This window comes from Schistocerca nitens, chromosome 3 (genome assembly GCF_023898315.1).
Source record: "Schistocerca nitens isolate TAMUIC-IGC-003100 chromosome 3, iqSchNite1.1, whole genome shotgun sequence".
Classification (NCBI taxonomy): domain Eukaryota; kingdom Metazoa; phylum Arthropoda; class Insecta; order Orthoptera; family Acrididae; genus Schistocerca; species Schistocerca nitens.
Genome location: NC_064616.1, coordinates 880,843,769 through 880,853,075, shown reverse-complemented (window position 1 = coordinate 880,853,075; position 9,307 = coordinate 880,843,769). Strand labels below are relative to the sequence as shown.

The window sequence follows — 9,307 nt, the reverse complement described above, 5'->3', positions numbered from 1 at the left end:
CTGCTACATTCGAAGATGGACAATACAGAATTTGTATTTACTTCGTTGAATAATGTATCAAAATGCAGTGCTCGGGGCGGAGAAAAAAGCTCGTCTTCCACCTTTTTTTTTTAAAATTATTTACTGATGCAGAGATTTGGGGGCCAGTATTTATCTTTGTGCGTGCAAAGCATTCCTGTGTATCGCTACATATATTCGACGGCAGAAGTTAGTTGTGGCGGCACCTACCAACATTTTTCAGAACTTCCGCTTTGCACTCGATTCTAAACCGCAGGCGGTTTTTTGGATTACAAAAAGCGGAAAAAAAGTGCGGCTTAGATTCGAGTAAATACGGTATGTCCAAAAGTACACTGTTCTTACCCATCAAAATATTTACTTACATAATGAAATTTCCCGGTTATTGCTCTTTCGCAATGCTCATGTTGGTGGTTGTTAGTTCTACTTAGAAGCTCATGCTCAGATCGGAGGTGACGCCAGATTTGTGGTCCTCTGTTCCTTGGTACATGAGGGGCTGTGCAAGGAGTGAAACACAGACATAGTCAAGCTGAGCTTTTTAAGGTCTCTGTGGTTGGAGACAGTACAGAATGACTCGAATGTTAGGCTAAGGAGGTACATATGGTGGTCATAGGGAAATGAGACTTTATTAAGATTCAAGTACGCACAGTAACGTATGGTGCTACAGACCACAAACCATGGAAGTGCCAGATTCTATTGCCGTAATCAGAGCCTTGGATTCAAGTATATGTCACAATGCAAGTGACATACAGACATAGGTACATGTAGAAAAATGTACAATGGAACTGAATAATCCTAGCCCAGAGAGAGGTCCAGGCAAGATTTTGCAAGTCCTCCTTAGTGTACAAGCTTAACTAAAGATAACACACACTTACGTAGTATGTGCTGTAGGCTGTTGATGGTCCGAGACTACTTGATCTGGAACTCTCATTGTATGGAACTCTGCTGCTTGCTGAAACTTCGAATTCTGTCTTGTATCATGTTTGAGGGCCTCTATATGAAGCATTTGGATGTTTGCTTACAGATGGGACATGGTTCAAATGGCTCTGAGCACTATGGGACTCAACTACTGAGGTCATTAGTCCCCTAGAACTTAGAACTAGTTAAACCTAACTAACCTAAAGACATCACAAACATCCATGCCCGAGGCAGGACTCGCACCTGCGACCGTAGTGGTCTTGCGGTTCCAGACTGCAGCGCCTTTAACCGCACGGCCACTTCGGCCGGCACAGATGGGACATGGCTGTGTCATTTTCTACCTCCAGTTTACAATCAGCGCGTGTGAAACCAGCGGTTTCTCAATGCTTTTGACCTCCTAATGGACTGAGGAGAGCGGCTTGTACTGCACACTTCTACCTAAGTTAAAAGACTTACAGCTAATATTCATACTTACAAGGGAATGGTCCAATAAGACATGTAAAAACTTATCGTGAAATTTTTTACACAGGAAGAAGACGACGAGAGAAATGCACTGTCAAAATTTTAGTTGTTGTAGCGTGCTAGGTGGCAGTAGAAATGTGCGCCCTTACTGGGGCTGTAGCAATTGCGCAGTTAGGCACGCACACAGCTGAGGTCGGTGGTACATTTCTAAACAGGAAACAAGACACAACCTGATCATAATTTGTAAAGTACGTTTTCGGTTACTGTTAGTTGATAGTTTTTCTGACACTGCAGTACACAGTTACTGTTTTCTTGAATTAGCCACTCAAGTAACATCTATTACAAATTATCAGTCGCATTTTGCAGTATTGAGAAGTATTTTTTTTTATTTTTTCCCCTTCCTTCCAGTTTCACAGTAATGTGGAATCCAATTAACATTCTCAATTTAGCAATGATGAAATATGAAAAACATGGTTTCCAGCTGAAGATGTACATACGTGTCATTTGTTAGTTGATTTCCTTGACATTCATTCGATTGATATTTACATTTCATTTGAAATTGTGGATATGTTAGAAGAAATAGGAAATAACTGTGACAATTCCATGAATTGTAGTTAGAACTACGTCAGTTGTGCCAGTATCAGTTCTGAAGAATTATACCTTCCAAGCCTAAGGAAAACACGCACTGCAACAGCTTTCAATGACAAAGAAAAGACAGTGAAATATTGATTAAATGAAGGAGGGGAAAAAACACTTCAGGTTATGTAGTGCGCGAAGGCATTTTCATTTCCTAAAATCAGAGCGTGAACTGTACAAATGGAAGTAGAATTACATGAAGTAAGAAATATGTGCCAAACGGAAACCCAAAACTACCTGTATGAAAAACTGTTTGAAAGGTTTAGAACTGCTCGTGAGAGGCTATGCACGGTTACCGATGGAGATCTACGAGACTGGGCCCACCGAATGGCATCTGACATGAACATTGCTAATTTCCAGGCTTTGTTGACTGGGCTACGCAGGTTCAAGAAATCGTACAGAATAGGAAGTCGCAAAATTACCAAGTTTACATCACGTAAACGTGTAGAGCAGCTGCCGGTGATAGACAATGCTATAGAGAAATTCATAGCTGACGTAAAGACGAAACTTGCTGTTATCCCTGCAACTACTGTATATAATGCTGATCACTCAGGTTTTGTGAAAGAACTGTGTGCACACCCACACTTTATCATTTCGGTGTGAAAAAAAGGGTGTGTCAGTTGTCCAGTCAATGAATGCAATGACACATTCGTATACGATAATGCCAGTACATCAAACACTGCCATGATTTTATTTTCTCTGCTAGTCACTTTTATCAGAATTACATGTGCAAGAAGTGAACTGTTATTATGAAGTTATTCAAAAAAATGTTTATATAGTTTAAGCCAGGTTTTCACCGGAGCAAACAAGCACGAGCAGAAGGGAATTCTATCTGTTGTACTTGGTAGGCCTCTTGCAGGTCTTTCAACTGGGTGCCACTGCAGCTGCTTTCGTGTCCCTAAACTTCCCCAGTTACCTAATTGGAAAATGGAGACCTGCAGTTTATCGTGGAATCCGAACCACATGCCTTTCGTGGTCACTCCAACAACTGTGAGAAGTGAATGCTTGGTTAAAAATCGTAGTGAAAAATGTGTGGTCTGAACGGGATATGATTCCGTGCACTTTGGATCGCGAAGTGCCGATTTTGCCACTAGATCATTTTTATTTTAAGGGAAAAAAAAAGAATATGACCTTTAGACCCTACACGCATAGTGGAAATGCTAGCTGTGTCACCTGGGAAAAATGGTAGCCGACATACAAGCAAAATTTTGGACCAGTGCTAAGGAGAGATGGAGATGAAATTCCGTGTGAGTGCATGATCTCCACGCATGTCAAGCTTCCATACAAATTGAGACATTTAAATTCTTCCTTCCCTCTGCCATTTTGCATACTCTGTCAAGAACAGTGCGCCCGCCATGCAACATAATCCTCAATGAAAAGAAAAGTTTCATGTTGTGGCTCTAATAAGATAGAGTTGTACCCTGTATGCCAAATATTAGCTCCAAAAACTAAAAAGTAATAAAACAGTGTTCTATATATGACGGTAATATCTGTTCCCGAAAGAACAGTTACCGTGGATGACCATGCAGCTATTAGGCGCACTACGAATGTAGTGTTGTGGACATGTGGGGAATGTGGATCTCACGGGGAGCGTGCAAGGGATACGTCCCTGCAGACGCACTATCCTCTGTGCCCGCGGTGGCTCAGATGGATAGAGCGTCTGCCATGTAAGCAGGAGATCCCGGGTTCGAGTCCCGGTCGGGGCACACATTTTCAACATGTCCCCGATGAAGTACATCAACGCCTGTTTGCAGCTAGGGTGTCTATTTAATTATCAAAACAGTGTTCATTAGCAATGTTTGCTACCTCATGTTCTCTTCCGTTCCCTCTTAAATGATTCTACCCAGATACAAGGGAATGGTAGTGAATTTTCTGCAAATGATCATTCACACGTGTTTGCTTCCATTTGCTCCATAGTAAACCAGGTTTTAGGTTCTTAAAATTGGTCTCTATGAACTCTGGATAATTCTGCTATGTGGCGCTGCGTGAGTGATTCACCGAGGCGCGTTAGGCAGGCAGGGCTGTAGAAACTGCTGTTATAAGCTGTTCTTTGTGTGGCAAAAATGTGTAGCTTCACCATTTTTTACAAAATGCTTGCAGTGCCTCTTAGCAGCTAAAGTTTTGGCAATGCATTTCTTTCGTTGTCTTCTTCCTGTGTAAAACATTTCAGGGTAGGTTTCGACATGTCTTATTGGACCATTCTCCTGTTAGATTATTTTACTTTTTCCTGGCAACCCTTCACGATTTGGTCATTACATCTCCACTACTGGAGGAAGATTTGCTCTCAAATCTTGGACATTTAATTGTACGCTTCTTTCTTATATAAGTTACATAGGTTTGTACATGTATGTACAGAAAGACGTGGTTTTCTCTTGTCTTGTAATGTATAAACTTCTTTTGTCTTGTAATGTATAAACATACATGTATAGATTTTCCCACAGAAGTAATTAATATGTCTGTAACACAAATACATGAAATAAGCAATTACATCTTCTCCATACTTCATCTGCTATCCTGTGATGAAATACTGGGGCTAGGAATAATTTCACTTAGGGGGAATGCTCTTCTTGCAAGACTTTCTGAGTAGCTGAATCACAATTCGCAAGCATATGGTTGTAATACTTCTCTTTCTTCCACTTCCTGCACCAGATGCTGCATCTGAGATGTCTTAACTTCTAACTAACATATTCCATTGTGGTCCTCTCGTCCTTTTTTGCTGCTGCTGCTGCAGGGTTAAGCTAATAGAGCCAAAGTGACATGCAGTCGACCTCTCTCTGAGGACTGATCCCCATGTGTAAGACCCTCTCTAATCAGTTCTAAAATAGTCTTTAGCTGATCTTTTTCTCCTTTGTATGTCAGACCAAATGAACTCGATTGTACCACAACCTCACATCTAAATTTAAATAAACTCCTTTAATCTGTTTTCATGTACTGTTTTGAACCTGTTATTCATTAATTGATGTACTACATTTAGTTCATGAGTCTTTACATCATGAAAAGGTCCTCTCCATGGGCTTGTTAATGTCCTTGACCACCCTCTTCTCACACTTTAGTCAATTAATAATACCTTGTGTCCTGCCTTGAATTCCTTGGAGGTTTTGAGTGGGATCATAATATTCCTTATTCTTCTTAAATTACTTATTAAAACTCCTTGTCATCTGATGCATCCCTTCCTTTAGTCCTGTTATGTATTCATTGTAGTTGTGTTGTACTTCAGTCGGATCCCACAGTAGGATGCCAGGAATGTTGCATATTCTCCCAGAAAATAACTCTATGGAGTGAATCCAGATAATGAATGCAGTGTAGTATTTTATACAAAAGTGACAAACTGCACCCACTCATCCCAGTTTTGCTGTTTCATTCTCACATAATGGTGTAGACATTTTGCTAGCATTTGATGCAGTGTTTCAAGTGCTCTATTAATTTGCAGATAGTATGCACAAGATTTAATCTGTCAATCTTCAGTAAATGATGAATGCTCTTTAGGATGTCACTAAGGAAGTTTGCTCTTCGGTCGCTCAGTAATGCTGATGGTACTCGATAATTGTAAATTATTCTCTGTACTAAGACTTGCGCCATTGTGTCAACACCCCGTTGTGGAATAGGCTTTGCTATAATGGATTTTGTGAGGGCATCCTGAAACATTAGGATGTACCTGTTACCTTTCTCTGTTATCTGAAGCAGTCCGACTATGTCGATATCACAATGAGCAAATACATGGTTAGGTATTTCAGTCAGCGCTAAGAGCACCTTCACCTTATTCTGAGCAATCTTGTTGTTTTGATAATTCTCGCAACTTTGAATGTACTCTTCTATGTCTTTCTTCATACGTCTCAATGATCTATACCTTGTAATACTGTCATACGTGCAGGTGATTCCTTGGTGCTCACCTATTGGCAAATCATAAAGTTGCTTCAGAATGGCTCATTTCTCCTCTTCATTAATCACTGCTTGCCAGTCGCCTTGCTAATCTTTGTGATACACTTGAACCACTTCCTTTAATCTACTAATTCATGACCTTGTCTCTTGGTTCACTGAAACTATACAACACATGCGGCATTCCTCACCTTCTCCACCTTCTCCTATGACCAGTACTGTGTCTATCTTCACCTCAGAACATCCCAGTATAACTTCCTTCTCCTTGGTTTTCAAAATACTCGTGCTATGCCTCTCTGCATGGTCACCAATGCAACTGCTGCTCCCCACTATTCCTTCAGTCAGATCTGTGTTCTGCACTTTAGTCCGTAAAAATCTTTTCTTCTCATGGACCTATTCATATAGCATCACACAGGATCTCTCTCCCTTCTGTCTGCTGCTCACCTTTGTTCTTAGCTTCCCTTAGACGCAGTGCCAAATCACTTCTTATTTGTTTTTGTTCCTCGTTCTGAATGTCTCCTTCTCTCTCAACTCTGTCTGGTCTTACCTGGATTTGTACTGATATTTTTGGTCTCACAACCCATATTTCTCGCCCGCTTAATGTCCATTCTATGTCCATGTCCATTCCATGGGACATTACTCCTCTCTTTGTGGGTTTCTCCCAGTCCACAGATTTGGCAGTTCGACTCCTGTTCCGTCTGTAACCATACTGGTCTGGCCTGGACCCATATTGTCTTTGTTGCATAATCTATGATTAATTTTAAACTTGCAGCGGTTTCTACCTAAGATTCTTTCATACAGGACATCTAACTTGTCCTCCACTCTATGAAACTTGTGTTCCACACACACGTCATCGTCTATTCTCAGCATTAACATTGCAGCTTCACTCGTCTCTGTTGATTATTTAGTGATCCCTGTAAGTTTAATTCATTCGTTGGAATATTCTTCAATGCTCCGACGACACAGTGTTTGTCATGTGCTTCCAATTTCCCTGTGATGGTGGATGCATAGTGTTTCCTCTATCCTTCTCAGTGGTGCTGGGCAATCAGGTGTCTGTTCTTCTGCTCCACTACAACTTGGCATGGAGTCTATTTTCCTGACATCTCTCTCCATAGTACAGTCCCTTGCATGATGGCCTACTCTCTTAGTCTAAAACAGTTATCTCTTGGGCGACTGGATTCACCGAATATTTCTTTACAAGAGGCTTCTACTGTTAATGCTAGATCCACTGCTTGGGTTAATGTTAAATCCTCTCCTCTTGCTCTCACCATTGTTTTAATTCTCTCATTTTCAATTACTTGTATGAACACTGCTTGCACCAGCTTTCCAATTAGAGCTAGACTTCCTGATTCCGTCATCACTCCCTGGACGGCTTCTTGAAATTGGTCCTGCAATGTGACAAATCGACTCACCCATTCAGGTATACTTTTGGCCCTGTTCTGCCTACTAGAGAATAACACACATGGCAATTCAAAGTCTGTTTTGACACATAGCACTCCAATAAAATTCCCTTCGCCTCTGCTCAAGTTACTGTCAAATTGCATACAAGTAGGTTACTTTGGGCGACACCCACAATCCTTGTTTTAACAGATTTTAATACTGTGCTATGACTATGGCTTGGCATTAGTTCAAATGCTGTGTCACAATTGTCTACAATTTCTCATAATCATCTTTATTTCCATCAAAAGGTCTTGGAAATAAATGTCTCAGAGAAGGCTGCTCAGCAGCGACTTCAGTGCCTTCCAGATACATGCTAGATGCTTTTTCATCCTTTCTTAAAGTTGTAGACCTTGTTTCCATACTATGTTGTGATTCACTCACTGCATTTTTCGATCAGGCGGCAGCACTGTGGAGTTGTTTGATGCAAGTATAACATTGGAATTCAGTGCAGTCAGCACACTCGTGCCACCGATCAAGTGTCGGCAGTGGCCCCGATCTCGATTGTCGTAACTGCTAGGGAAGATGTCTCCTCTCGTTTACTGCTGCGGGCTGCGGTCTCGTAGCTATGCAATGCAGGATGGTGACTTCTTCTTCTTTCTTGCTTCTCTCCTGCTGTTCACTAAAAAGAACTACTCTGCTCATTTGCTGTATCTGATCTATCCTGAAAGCTCAAGCCGATTCTTCCTAAGATGGGGCTTGCTAGTTCTCCTAAGGGAATATCCTATGTTTCATACACGGAACACACGTTGCTTCTTAGTAAAGGTACTCAGCCAGAAATGAAAAGTCTGGACCCTACTCCTGGTATGTAACTTGACATGGGTTACAACATACTTAGCTCAAGCTTAGATCAGAGGTGAAACTGGATTTTTGGTTATCAGTTTCTTGGTACACAAGCAGCTGTGTACAGGAGTGAAATGACAGCGGGTCAGGCTGAGGTTTTTCAGGTCTCTGTGGTTGGAGACACTACACTTGGATGTTAGTCTAAGGAGGTGGATTTGGTGGTGACAGGGAAATGAGACTCTTGGTTGGCTTACTGGTCTGATATTTATTGCTTCTTAACGTGGTTTATAAAAACATAGATGAGGCTTACGAGATTCTCCAGTCAGTTAGTAGAACAAATGGCCATCCCAGCCAACAACTTCGTTAAGATTCGGGTACATACAGTAACTTACGGTACTACAGACCAGAAACCATGGAAGTGTCAGGTTCTATTGCTTTAATTGAACCCTTAGGTTCAAGTACTTGTCACATTGAAAGTGACAGACAGACAGACATGGGTACATGTAGACAAATGTGTGATGGAAACAAATAACACTAGTCCAGACATACGCACAGGAAAGCTTTTGCAAGCCCTTCTTATTCTACAGTCTTAACTGAAGATAATGCTTGCTTACATAGGATGTGCTGTAGACTGCTGGTCATCTGCTTGATCTGGAACTCTTCTTAGTCTGAAACTATGCTCCTGTCTGGATCTCTGGAACTCTGTCTTGCATGATATTTAAGGGCCTCTATATAAAGCATTTGGGTCTGTTTGCTTGCAGATGGGATGCGACTGTGTCGTGTTTTCCCTCCAGTTCACAATCGGTAAGCATGAAATCATGGTTTCTCAATATATATGACCTCTTAATGGCTTGTGCTGTATGCTTCTACCGAAGTTACGAAACTTACAGCTAATATTCTTACCTGGATGATTTTATTTATTTTTCCTGACAACATTTCATGATTTGGTCATTACGCTGTTGAGTACAATAAAAACAAGCCTCCCATGTAGGTCCAGTAAAAATAGGCAAGTTGTACTTCACAGCTCTGCCACCAAAGTTGAAAAACATTTTATATGCAGAGAGAAAGTATTGTTTTACTGTAAATCCCTAGTATCATGATTTTATAATATTAACTAGAATAAACACTTCCCAACTAAAAAAAAGGGAAGGGGTTATGTAAAAGGAATACACTTTAAAAG

General features: G+C 41.0%; 1 non-coding gene across 1 annotated transcript; it reads left to right on the top strand.

The window, feature by feature from the left end:
* Positions 1–3,662: 3,662 nt before the first annotated feature.
* Positions 3,663–3,737, top strand: Trnat-ugu (transfer RNA threonine (anticodon UGU)). Its single transcript has one exon. It is a non-coding gene; the product is annotated as a tRNA-Thr (tRNA).
* Positions 3,738–9,307: the final 5,570 nt, after the last annotated feature.